Source organism: Chiloscyllium plagiosum, unplaced genomic scaffold, assembly GCF_037043375.1.
Source record: "Chiloscyllium plagiosum isolate Xiang-an unplaced genomic scaffold, Cpla_swu_hap1 HiC_scaffold_9, whole genome shotgun sequence".
Taxonomy (NCBI): domain Eukaryota; kingdom Metazoa; phylum Chordata; class Chondrichthyes; order Orectolobiformes; family Hemiscylliidae; genus Chiloscyllium; species Chiloscyllium plagiosum.
This window is the reverse complement of record NW_028270147.1, coordinates 96,335,127-96,349,201: the sequence shown is the minus strand read 5'-3', so window position 1 is coordinate 96,349,201 and position 14,075 is coordinate 96,335,127. Positions and strand designations below refer to the sequence as shown.

Here is a 14,075-nt window from a genome sequence, read left to right as displayed (position 1 = left end):
CTGTAACCAGGAGTCCTGGCTCTGCTGTTGCCTCGATTCCCAGAGTCCCCATTCCAGGTAAACCACAATGCCACCACCGCTGCCTCCAATGTCAGAATTCCCCATTTGGGCCTACTGCAACCAGTAATCCTTGGCTCCGCTGCCAGACCAGGTGGCTGCCACACCAACAGTCACGCTCAGGCCACCCTCCTCTGAGATGCTGCCATACCTACACCACCAGCTTGAAAGCCCCAGTGCCACAGCCATCTCTGATTGTTAGAGGAGTCACCAGCCCTTACTGCCAGGAGGACGTACCTGCTGCCAATGCTTCCGCCTCAGAGAACTGTGCCTGCTAGTGCCACCTCCAACTGCTGAGAGGCTGATATCATGCCACACACAGCCCGCTTTCGCTGCTGCACCAATGCTGATGACTAACCCGCTGTAAACTACTCCAAACAGAAGAAAAATGAAAGAAAAAAATGGAAGAGAAAAAAAAATAAGCAGACAGGAGCCGATGAGCCTCGGGAAACAGTCTGTTTCCAGTTCTGCTACTCCACTGCCAACTTGTGTTATGGGTGCACAAATCCCCTGGGATGCATCCAAGGCTGGTTTGGGAGGCATATGAGGAGATTGCTGGGCCCCTGGTGGAGATATTTAATACTTTGCTGGTCACAGGTGAAGTGCCAGATAACTGGATGATAGCTAATGTGGTTCCTTTGTTCAAGGAGAGTAGCAGGGATGGGCCAAGTATTACAGACCAATTAGTTTTATGTCAGTAGTAGGAAAATTATTGGAAAAATCCCGAAGGACAGGGTCAATCAATACTTGGAAAGGCAGGGTTGATCAGGAACAGTCGACATAGATTTGTTAGAGAAAGGAGGAGATCCTGTCTGAATAATTTAGTTTTTTGAAAAGGTGACAATATATTAATGAGGATAGTGCAGTTATCTGGTTTATATGGACTCTAATAAGGTCTTTGACAAAACCTCATGGCAAGTTGGCAAACTGAATCCAAAATTGGCTTCCAAATAGGTGGCAAAGTGTGATGGTAGACGGTTGTTTTAATTCTGCTAAATGGGAGATAATGCATTTTGGGAGATCTAGTAAGGGAAGTATATGCGCTTGAATGTAGGCCTCTAGGAAGTGCCGAGGAATAAAGAGACCTTTGTATACAAGTCCATTGATACCTTAAGGTATCGGCACAGGTAGGTAAGGTAGTGAAGGCGGCAAATTGGATGCTTGCTTTCAGTAGTTAAGCATAGAATATAGGAGTAAGGAAATCTTGTTACAACTTTATAAAACATTAGTTCGACCACAGATTGAATACTACCAGTGGTTCTGATCACCACATTTTCAGAAGGACGTGACTGCCCTGGTGAGAGTGCAAAGAAAATTCATGAAGACATTGCCAGGGGTGAAAAGTTTCAGCTATGAGGAGCGACTGCATAAGCTGGACTTGTTTTCCTCGAACAGAGGAGGCTGAGGGGGGGCATCTGAATAAGGCGTATAAAAGTATGAGAAGCACAGATGGTAGATTGTGGGAATCTTTTCCCCATGGCAGATGTCTAAGACCAGTGGGCTATAAGGTGAGGAGCAAGTGGCTTAGAGGAGATATGAGAAGGAAGTTTTTTTACACAGAGGGTGGTACAAATATGGAATGTGCTGCCTGAGAGGATGGTGGAGGCAGAAACACTCAACTTTTAAGAAGCATCTGGATGAGTATTTTGAAGTTGCTAACTTCAATGGAAAGAAGCGATAAAGTTAGGTACTAATGGTAAGGAACTCTAGCTCTCAGGTATTTGAAATGGAGATACATGTTCTCTTCCAGTGCAAGCTTGTAGACAAAGCTTTTGGAATAGCAGTAGTGCATTAGGTCTACAAAGGATAGGTATTTCACAGAGGTGCTGCCCTCTAGTTCCCTCAACTACTACTCTTCAGGAAGAAATCTGTCAGAATGAATTGCCTTCCCTAGTAGTTGGTCCCACAACACAAATAGCTTTGTGCTGCCTTATTAGCGAACCGGTTAGGAATCACATCTGCATGGTTTTTGGAAACAAGCTAAGATTCTTGTTTCAGCCTGTCAATGCATTTTTAAGGATCAACATTTATAAATTCCATCTCTTCTAATAATGACAGTGAATTTGTCAAAGTACTTTATACTGGAAAAAAAGACAAGTTCTATTATGGTTGTCACATGAGGTCGCCAAATGTTTAACTGCTCACCTGGAAGCATGACAGTGTGACCGAGTATTCATATTATGGTTTAAACACACCAGCATAAAAAGAATGAAACACTTGCAATGTAAATTTGTAGTGGTAAAACAGAGTGTTTTAGAATTACCAAGGGAATAACTCCCTGATGCTGTGAAACATATCTCACGTACATTGCAACAGCTTATATTTATACAGGACCTTCAGGGTAATGGAACATCCCAGGCCACCTCACAGGAGAGTCATCAAACAAAATATGACACCAAGCCATATAAGGATGAGCAAAAGGTCAGATGAGCAAAATTTTACCAAACAGGTAGATTTTAAGAAGTGAGAGGGAGAGAAATGGAAAGCTTTCCAGAGCTTAAAGCCTTTGCAGCTAAACACACAGCCACCAATGGCAAAGAAACTAAAATCAGGGATGATCAAGAGAGCAGTATTAGTATACAGATAGCACGGAGGTTTGTGGGCTGAAGGAGCTTGTGGAGAGAGGCAGGGACAATGTCATGGAGACATACTTAAAATATTATAATTTTAAAATGTTCATCTGGGGGCCAATATAAGTCAGTGAATACAGGAATGATAAGAGGACAGGTCTTGCTCTGAGCTGGGGCAGAGGGTTCTGATGACCTCAAGCCGATGGAGATCATGTTAGTAAGCTTTTGTGAAAGCAAGTATGAGAGACAAGCCAGGATTTCACAGATATAGTGGAGTTTAGAGCTAACAAGTGCACAAGTGAAACCTTCAGCAGATGAGGTGAACCATGGGCAAGTCCAGTGATGTTACGGAGATAGAAATAGACACTTTGCGATGATGCAAATAAAACTGGAAGTTCGTTTCAGCATCAAATGTGATACTGTGGTTTGTTGCAAGTGATAGTGATGGAATCTGTAGTTAGGGAATAGGATTTGGAGTGGGCACCGAAATCAATGGGTTTAGTTTCTCCTAATGTTTAATTTGGAGAAAGTTTCTCTGCATCTAGTTCAATGACAAAAGTACAAAAATTACCATGTGGCAACCAAAGCTGTCAGACTGCTGATCTTCTCTTGATGAAAATATGAATCTTGTGGTATTATCAAGCATGAACATCACACAGCTTTTTATTCACAAATGTAGTAACAACTTCACACTCTATGGTAAATATAAATTAAAGCCTTCTCTGCATAATGTCAGAAATAATAAATACTCATGAAAGTATTGAGGTACCGACTGCAGAAACATTCAAAGAAGACTTTGACAAGAAAGATAGACAAAAGGAATAGGATGAGAGCAGACAGCACTAGTTGAAGAGTCAACACAATGTATGAATTTAATATAATTTCTTCGATGTTCTCAGAGATAGTAAACAGCAGAAGACATGATTTGGTTGTTTAAATTAGATTAGATTAGATTAGATTAGATTACAGTGTGGAAACAGGCCCTTCGACCCAACAAGTCCACACCGACCCGCCGAAGCGAAACCCACCCATACCCCTACATTTACCCCTTACCTAACACTACGGGGAATTTAGCATGGCCAATTCACCTGACCCTGCACATCTTTGGACTGTGGGAGGAAACCGGAGCACCCGGAGGAAACCCACGCAGACACGGGGAGAACGTGCAAACTCCACACAGTCAGTCGCCTGAGGCGGGAATTGAACCCGGATCTCTGGCGCTGTGAGGCAGCAGTGCTAACCACTGTAAATCTTCCACTTTTCTATCCCTCGCAAAAACAGTGCCATTTTGCTTTGACTGCATTATAAAGTTTCAGCATTAAACTCTGTAACATACTAGAAATGCTGTCTTGCCATATGCATTACTTACCAAAACTCAGTCACAGGTCGTTCTGCTATAATGCAAATTCGTTGTAATGCAATTGATGAACTGGGGACTCGGTTTCTAAAGCGCAAACGTTTAAAACATGTGTTGGCTGTAATGTGATTACATTGCCAACACTTTAAGTGCTGCTTCTAAAGCACGATTTTTCTATAATGCAGGGTTGCACAAGAATGCAACCATCTTGTTATAGAAGAACCACCTGTATTAATAGGTCGTAGAGTGGTCCCTCAGCTTAACATTTTTCACTTGGTGCTCGATTCTTTAAACTTACTCTATTAATGTGTCGGCAAACTTGACTTTTGAAAGCCAAGTCATTGCAGAAGGCAAGATTGTTGTTTAACATTAGATGAGGAATTTGCTCAGCTGAGTGCAACATACCACAGACAACTTGGATTTCCAAATGGCGCCACCTGGTCCAGATATCTATTTTGGAAAGGCTGCAGCATGTATTTGGATTTAATCAACAAAGCCTTGCAGAATACCCTCAAAAGATCCCAAATTTTCAGTTAGCAGTGATTAATTTTTCAGATCAATTGCTTGGGAGTTAGTTGAGTCAGTGTTGAATGTAACTGAACTGTGGCAAATGAACTTCACACAAAAACTTTGCACAAAATGCACCAAAGTCCAGACACAAAAAACATGAAATACTAGAACCTGCTTAGTGATGATGGGTGTAGTTTCAGCTGCTTTGTCTTTCTTGGCAAAATTATCCAAGAACACACACCATTACGCATATGGGGAGGTATCAGAGGCCAGTGAATAGACTCCAATAAGATAAAGGAAAAAGCATTGAGTAAATTTTCATTAGCGATGGAAACAGCTCAGCCAAATTAATGACCTGATAGTTCAGTAACTGATTAAAAAGTAAACACGTCTCAATTTGTTTTCTTTCAGTAACAGAATGGAGTAGAATAATAGAAATTGTTTGTAGGGAACACTATGAAAAACAAATTATGTTTAAATATTGTATAATTTATTGATGAATGTCAGGGCAATGTCCCGAGATTAGGATTTGATTAGGAGTAGTCAGCATGGCTTTGTGAGTGGGAGGCCTCACAAATTTGTTAAGAGTTCTTTGATGAAGTGACCAGGAAGGTTGATGAGGGCAAGATGGTAGATGTAATCGATATGGATCTCAGTAAGGCCTTTGATAAGGTTCCACATGGCTCTGGAAGGTTAGATCGCATGGAATCCAGGGGGACCTGGCAAATTGAATACACAATTGGTTTGATGATAGGAAACAGAGGGTAACAGTGGAAGGATGCTTGCCAGACTGGAGGCCTGTGAGTAGTAGTGTACCTCAGGGTCGGTGCTGGGCCCATTGTTGTTTGTTATCGATATCAATGATTTGGATCAGAATGCCCAAAGCATGATTTGTAAGTTTGCAGATGACACTAAAATAGGCGATCTCATGGACAGTGAGGAAGGTTCTCAGAAATTGCAGCAGGACCTTGATCAGCTGGGGAAGTGAGCCGAGACATGGCAAATGGAGTTTAATATAGATTGCATTTTGGAAAGTCAAATCAAGGTAGGAGTTTCATGGTGAATGGTATGAGCTTAAGGAGTGTAGTGGAGTTCAGGTGCATGGTTGTCTGAAAGTGGAGTCACAGGTAGACAGGGCAGTAAAGGAGGCTTCTAGCCCACTGGCCTTCATCAGTCAGGGCATTTAAGTTGGGAAGTTATGTTGCAATTATACAGGACATTGATGAGGCTGCATTTCGAGTTTTGTGTTCAGTTTTGGTTACCTTGCTATAGGAAGGGTATTATTAAACTGGAAAGAGTGCAGAAGAAATTTACAAGAATGTTGCAAAAACTCAATGGTCTAAATTATAAGGAGAGGTTGAACAAGATAAGACTTTTTTCTTTAGAGCATAGGAGACTGAGGGGGGACTTTATAGAAGTGTATAAGATCATGATCGGAATGGATAGGGTGAATGCACTCAGTCTTTTTCCCTGGGTTGGGAATTCAAGGACTGGAGGGCATCACTTTAAGGCTAGAGGGGGAAGAATAAAAGCGAACCTGAGTGGCAGCATTTTTTTTTACACAGATGGTGGTACACATATGGAATGAGCTGCCAGCAGAAGTGGTTGAAGCAGGTACATTAACAACATTTAAAAGTCATTTGGACAAATACATGGATAGGAAAGGTTTAGTAGGATATGGACAAGCGCAGAAGAATGGATGAGCGTGGTTGGACATTTTGGTTAGCATGGATCAGTTTGTGCTGAAGGGCCTGTTTCTGTGCTCTTGGACTCTGACTCAAAAAAACTAACTAAACTAGCCAAGGGGCAACTCACATTTTTCAGTTTAATATCAATGCCTGAAAAAAATCATAACACTGTCCATCAAGAACAATGTAGAACTGTATCCATATGAAACTAAAACATACTTGTCAACATAGCTTTCAGTGAACATCCTGATAGATCAATGCCTTCAATTCATGAGGAAGGCTTCAAAGATGGATAATCATAAAAGCAATCAGATGTTGTGGGATAATTAGAATTTCAAAATGCTTTTGATTTACAATTAGACAAGAGAAAACACAAATGTATTGTGTGGGAATGGAAGACCGAATCGAGTGTGACAGGACTCAGTATGGGCCCCTTATTGTTTCTAACCAATATGGATAACCAAGGGGCAGTAACCTGAAGCAAACTAGATTTTTTTTTGAGAAGTGAAACATGTTGCTGAAACTTTCTATTTTCTTGCACTCATCAGAAAAAAATGCAAGAATGCTGAATTTGAAATAATTACAAGACTTTGGACTTCATGGGCTGAGTATTACTTATTTTGGGTTACTTGCAAATTTCTTTGAGTTTTTGGAGAGATTTTCACTGTGGGGCTAAGCAAGATTTTTTGCTAACTCTCACCAAACACAGCTCATTAATTACCTATGCTGCTCCTGTGGTTTCCCTCTTGTCTGATTCTTGGCCCATCTTACCTTGTGTTGCACCAGGAACAACTCACCACTTGTCACATATCCCAGAAGTGACAAGCACCCCTAATGCCAGCACCATCTTTCAAAGGCCATTGTGCACCTGGTCAAGCATGGTCAATCCAGACATCCTGCTGGCTGGATCAGTTCACAAGCAGGACATCCTCTTGCCCCTGGACCAACAGAGTGGGCCATCACACCAGACCTGGCAATCTGCTCTGAGGTAGCCACCTGGCTCTGTGCAGTCTCAGTCAGATAAAGGAATGCCAGTGTAAGCACTGCACGCTTCTCTCTTATACCTCACATTCACTCTTTTCTCTGCTACCATACCCAAATCCCATGAAGGCTCCTGCTCTACTTACTCTAACTACTCCCATCAGCATCCTCTCTCACTCCCAGCAGTAGGAATCCTGCATAGTCCCTGTGTTACTCAGAGCACCTCCACCACAAGTAACAATTCATCACCTGCTTTCATCTCCTTTAGTACATGCCCCTTCCACTTTCCAGGACGAATTCCAAAATACGACAGAAATTGTCAATTTGGGGTGAGTGGTCCAACATTCAATTCCTCTACCATTATGAGGTCAGCACCCGGGCTCTGATATCTCAAGCAGCTGACTGATCATGCCCAAGCCTATTGACTGACATTGGAGACTACCTTGACTTACTGAGTCAGGACCCGTTGACTGAAACCTACTTCTCTTGACATGACTGACAATCTTCCAAGCTTTGTGCCTGTGCCAAACTGCAAGACAAAAACAGCAAGACTGAGAGCCTGATATCTTTAGCTGGGGGGCAAAACCCAAAATGGCAAGGCAGTGATGCTGTGAGAATCCAGGTAGGTGCAATGAGATATTGAGGGCAAGCAAACTGCCTGGAGCTTATTTCAGTCCATCAGTTGGGTAATGTCCCAGAATGTTCTTGCTGCTGATTATGACAATAGGTGCCATTGTGCCCCAAGGTGCAGAACTGAAGTGCAAAAGCGTATAGTAAATGAAGATGTGCCAGCAGGACTTTTGGAGGCTGTCACACATTGGAGCCAATAGACATCTACGTGGGGTGCATGTGGTAGGTACCCGTGGAGCATGCCCAGAGATATTGATGCCTGGTCTCCAACTTTAGAGCAATCAACAGGCTGAAGTTGCCAAGTTGACAATTAAGATGTCCAGCTTGTTTGGAGCATTTAGTACAAAACATAGGCAGAATACCAATGAGGCGAGTTGTGGCATGAAGGTGGCATTTAACAAACGACAATGCCTCTTAATTGGCAAAACATTGCTGCCAAGCAATAAACTTGCCTTTCTGAACTGCAGATCTATAAAAGATACAGCAACATTGAGGTAGGCCTTGCCAGACTTCTCATGTGACTTTGCCACAAATCTCACCATAGGTCATGCCCCTAAGGATCCTATAAGATTTTGCCCATCTCTTTTCTCTGAGTCCAAACTGCTTGATTCAAATTCAGCTTCACTGTATTTGTCCTGACGAGTGCAACAGGAAAAGCATCAACAACAGAGCTCTCTTTTCTGAAAGAATGACGAGAAGATGGATATGGATAAAGGAAAATAATTGCATTTATAATAGCACCTTTAATATTACCAGGTTGTCAGACCCTCAATGAAATGCTTTTGGAGTACACAATAACCAAACAACAGACACCAAGATCCCACAAATTGTATGCGACCCTACCCAATATTCTTAAATTAGTAAGTAGTGATTTGGTCGAAGTATAAATATTGGGTCAGGACAAATATTGCTTCTGCTCTTCTTTGAGCAGTGCAGTGGGGGTCTTTCCATCCAGCCGAGAGCCTAGTTTGGGCATCACTTTAGCATCTCACCCAAAAGACGATGCCTTCTAAGAGTTGCGCACTCCCTCAGTGACTGACTAAACTGTCAGTCTGGACTATGTGCTCTTGACACTGGAGTGGACCATGAACCCATTACCTTCTGACTCAGGGGCAAGAGGGGCTGAGCCATGGTAGATTAAAAAAAACACCCGAAAACTTTAATTTATATAGCATTTCTCACAACTTGAGACAGCCAAAGCACTTCACAGTGAATGGAGTTTAGGCACTGTTATACAGGAAAATATGGCAATCAGTTTATCCTCAAATGGATGCTTACAAGTTATCCTCAATACGGTGAGCGCCTAGTTTGCGCACTGACAACCAGAACAAGCTGCCTGGTCGTGTCTGTGCTAAACAGCTAGACAAGGTAGAATTACTGTGAGCCTCAAAGCTTTGATTGAGGGAATACAGGCAGAAAGGCAATGTAGGGATACTGACAGCAAAGTAGGCACAAAGTGAATGAGCATTGAGAATGAGCAAGCAGCCCTAAGGTGCACCCATGCCCAATCCATGAGATGGGTGCCTATTAGCAGCATTCCAAAGACAGGGGCATGTGCTCTCTGAAGTGCAGCACTGAAGTACAGAACCTTATTATAAGTGGATTGGAGATGCACCACAATGATGTGGTGAGGGTGGTAGGCATTGGATAGCATGGTCTGTGGACAGTGGGTGTTTTGTGGTTACTTCCTATGCAGTGTGTCTTGAGTGTGTCTTGGTGGCTGGTGTCAAAGATAGAGATTTAAAGCAGTAAGCAGCAAGTTGGAGTCGTCAAGTAACTGCTCAGATTTTCATGTCAGGGATTGTTGGCATCTAATTTTTATCTCGTCAGTGGGAGAATGGGAAAATGCAAAAAAAAATTGGGGTGAGATTAGATAATGATGAGTAGTTAATACATGCTAACAAATGCAAGTAGGCTTGTTGCTATTTAATGGCAAGAATGTTATCCTGTCATTCAACATTTGGCTTGACTTTGTGATTCTAAATGTGGAGAAGCTCTTTGTTGGCCATCTTACATGATTGCCCCAATTTTAATTCCAATGGCCATGTCATTCAGGGGCTGGGAAGATTCTGATAATATTAAGTTATTTTGCTTCTTCCGCTGAGTATATATTAGGAGATGACAGCAAAAACTATGCAGTGTCCTGACCAAGCTGCACTTTGAATTCTGTTCAGTTTTGGACACCAAGACACAGGAAGAAATTTAAATGGCATAAGGAGATACAATATTGATTGTTACCATCAAAGACTGATCTATGAAAAATCATGGAAATCTGCTAGATTTAAAACCGTCAAACAGACTAGATATTATCTGAGTAGACAAGATATTAGTGATTCAGTTAAGGTTAATTTGGATCAATATTTCAACTACATAATGATACTAGAATAAGATGCATTGGTAAAAGGCAAATTTAGGATAGATCTTAGGAAGCACTTTTTATGCAAACAGTGATCACTTGGTATAGACATCTAGATAGGGTAGTGCCAGTGAAGACTTTAGACTCATTCAAGACACCAGTAGATGACAAAGTGAAGTTGAACTAAGGGAGACAATAGATTTCTTCAACTATATTTATCTTGTGGTCTCAAAGTGTTTAAATACTCAAACTTCAGTCTACAAATTAACAGAGTGACACTCCAGTTATTTAGAGAATTATATATGATTAAACATGAGTAAAAAATCTAGTGTAATGAGGGATTCAATCATATCATGAGTCACAAGAGGAAAGCCTGACTGACTTATAGATGTCTTTTACAGCCAGAGGTTAAAATTGCAGTCTTATTCCTCATTCCCACCCATTTATTATGTTTTTAGATATATAGCACCAATTATAACTTTATGAGTTATCTCTTTGCTAAGAATACCCTCAGGAGACCACAGATGCAAAATCAATTTGAAGCACTTAAAAGGAAGACAGATACTTGGTACTAAGTATATGATGGGATGTGAAGGAAAAAACAGGGAACAGATTTCGAACTATAAAGCTGTCAGAGTTAAAATTGCAAAGGAAGATTAATTGCTGCATGGGCTGTCTTCCACTTCCTCTGCCTTTCCCAGGTTCCAGAACTAACAAGAGTATCTTGAGTTCTGGTGCAAAAGTAGGAACAAAAGTAAAGTTCTCAGAAGCAAGCTTAAAAATTACAGAGTTTAGCACTGCAATCTGTATTGACAAAACTTGTAGTGAAAGTTGGGAATCCAAAAGTTGAAATATATTGCTGGTTTCATATAAGGTCAATAAATCACAATGGCTTTAGTCCCATATTTATGATGTAATTTAAACATAAAACCTTGACAAGTAAAAATAATCATGTCTTTTCTGTTTAGTTGTGAACATTTTTGTTCTAATTTCACATGCCAGGAATCTAACTCAGCATGCTAAGGGTATGAACAGTTTGCTTTTGACTGAAAAGCAGAATGGAATCAGTGTTATGGTTTTCGGGTTTGTGACAGGATCATGGTTTCCGTTTTACCAATCCTTAGAGCTTATTTTGGTTCATCCAAGACCAGATGTTAGCTGTTCAGTCATGCAGAGATGGTGGTGGAGTCTAGAGATGTGAGAATAGTAGAGCAACAAGATTGCCTCTTGCTTGAAATTAAAAGATTCAGTGGCTTGTGAAGATGGCAATGAGAGAAAATGCATGCCGGTTACAATACAAAGTTTGTTTTCGAGATTCTGATTAGGGTAATTTCAGTGTCGAAGCAATGTTAGAAATCAGGGAGATTCAGACATATAGCAAAGATGCATTGCATTAGGTCTCATGCAGTTTATCAGTATACCTTTAAGAGACATGTTCTATCACAATACTGTATCACAACGTGTGGCCTGAGCGTAAAGGTCTCAGCCTCCATATCAACTGGGGCCACTTGAAGCATGACACCCTGATGAAAGGATGCTATTCTTCCTATACAAATAGCTTAAGACTAGCCCAAAAATGTAAGTGGCGGTGAATGCAATATTCGTACGTATCAGTGACATCAATAAGCATCTGCTGGATTTTTTAAAAACATGCCATCATATGTTACAAGGGATAACATCAGGTAAAGATGTTTGGCTGGGACATAACACACACCAAGATGAGTAGATTTGGGAAGAGGATAACATATTTAAAAATTAGAGGAAAAGGGAGTTTGGAGATGGAACTGCACTTGAAATTCAGAAAAGTCAAGAATGAATCATTTAAACAAGTGTTAGTGATGGCAGTTTTATAGTTCAAGTTCAAACAAGAGACAAATCTGCTATTCTGCAAAATATTCAATTTTGCACCTTCATGGGCTGAGTAGATAGTTGCAGGATGTGCTTTCCAGTTACAGTAGACTCAGTGTTATGTCTTTCATTTTTGATTTTGCGAGGAGATTGGCCCAAGGCATACTAGTACCTTTACTGTTAACGTGACTTTCATGAGAATGGATCAAACAAAATAGCCTTGCTTAGAAAAGAAACTAGTCACAATGCCCAAAGTACAAATGCACAATTTACTCGGGTAGACTGGTGAACCAGAGTTTTGAAAATGTATCTGTAAAAGAAAACTTGTTGGAAGGCTCAATCAGCGTAAATATTATTTAAATATATATACTGCATCACGGCCAGCCGTAAGCAGTTTAGTGCTGCTTTAGAAATTAATAACTAAATATGGGGCTATTAGTTTTAATAGAAGATCCTATCAGTTTAAAAGTATGCATTGTTTCCCTGAGGATTACCTGTGTACTGGTTTCTACAAGCCAAGTAATTTCCCATGCATCAGCTACAATACAATTGATACAGGAATAAATGTACAACCCTTTAATGCCAATGGAAGACAGCTAGAGTAGGATCACTGTAGGTCTGAAGGGCACTGGTAGAGTCCCTACCTCTGAGCTAGGAGACCTGGGTTCAAGTTCCAACTGCTCCAGAGATCAATCCTAACACATTTGATCAGATTTATATAAAAATATCTATATTCTAGCTCTAACTTTCACCGTTTTGAGGAAATGCTGCATAGTTACAGGTGCCTGCTCACGTGTCAACATAAAAGATGTAATTCAAAACAGAGGAGAATTTTCAGGGTTCTGACCATAGATTATCCCTCAGACAATACTCCTTAAAAAAAAAGATTAATTGGTCATCTCTTTCTTTACCAACTGTGGAACACTGCCACTGACAAATTAGCAGCCATATTTCCCTATGAGAATGATCACATTTAAGAAAATGCTAGAAAGGCTGAAGCTTTGACCCTGAGGTTATGAAAGATCTTATATAATTGCATGTTCTTCTTATCAGTTAGGCTATCAATCCTCACAGGTAAGTAAGATTTTAACCAATGTTGGTGAGTTTCAATCAATATCTCACAATAAATAAAGAGCACATATAAGTAAACCATGGTACCAGTGGGCATAATACACTTAATTAGAGTCAGAGTCAGAGATGTACAGCATGGAAACAGACCCTTCGGTCCAACCTGTCCATGCTGACCAGATATCCCAACCTAATCTAGTCCCACCTGCCAGCACCCGGCTCATATCCCTCCAAACCCTTCCTATTCATATATCTACCCCGATACCTTTTAAATGGTCATTATTTTTGCATGCTCAATTACTAAGACACATACCTCTGTTACTCAAAAGTTATTTTAAATGAGCAGTTGGAATTCTCTACTGCACACTAGTCAGAATATTTTCAATGTTTTTAATTGCAACTGACACACATTGTACTTACTTGTCATGTAACACGTCTCATTAATCTTTGTTCAATAAACTGCCACAACTGGGCAGTTCTTCTGTCAGCTTCATGCAGACAGCATCTAGTCACAGCTCCAGGACTTCAACGATTAAATTATTTGAGTAAATTCCTGATTATTAACCTAGAAAAATGTGTAATACCCATTGCCATGGTGAGTTTTGTGCAATCTGATTACTTTTGTAGTCTATGCTCTATTGATAAAGCTGAGGATGCCGTTTGTTTTAATAATCACTGTCCTGCTAGCTTTAATGATTTAATCACATACACGTCTGCCCCTGCAACTCCTTCATAAATGTACCTTTAGTTTTATATTCTGCCTCCGAATTCTTTATACCAAGATGAATCACTCCATACCTCAACGTATTAAATTTCATTGCCCACTTGTCCAACCATTCCACCAACCCCTGCGTGTCATTTTGAAGTTCTACATTATCCCCTCACTTCTTATCATGGTACAACTCCAAAGTCATCTGAAGCATCCAACACCTCATCGGAAAAGTCGACGTTCAAATCAAAATAATTCTTCACTGAACAATGATTGTTGGCAAGTCCCTTAACTGTCAGCA

At 40.7% G+C, this 14,075-nt stretch overlaps 1 protein-coding gene across 2 annotated transcripts in view; it reads right to left on the bottom strand.

Annotated features, from left to right (window-relative positions):
• LOC122554626 (solute carrier family 53 member 1-like) overlaps window positions 1-14,075 on the bottom strand; it is a 332,318-nt gene that overhangs the window by 129,535 nt on the left and 188,708 nt on the right. The window lies entirely within an intron of this gene.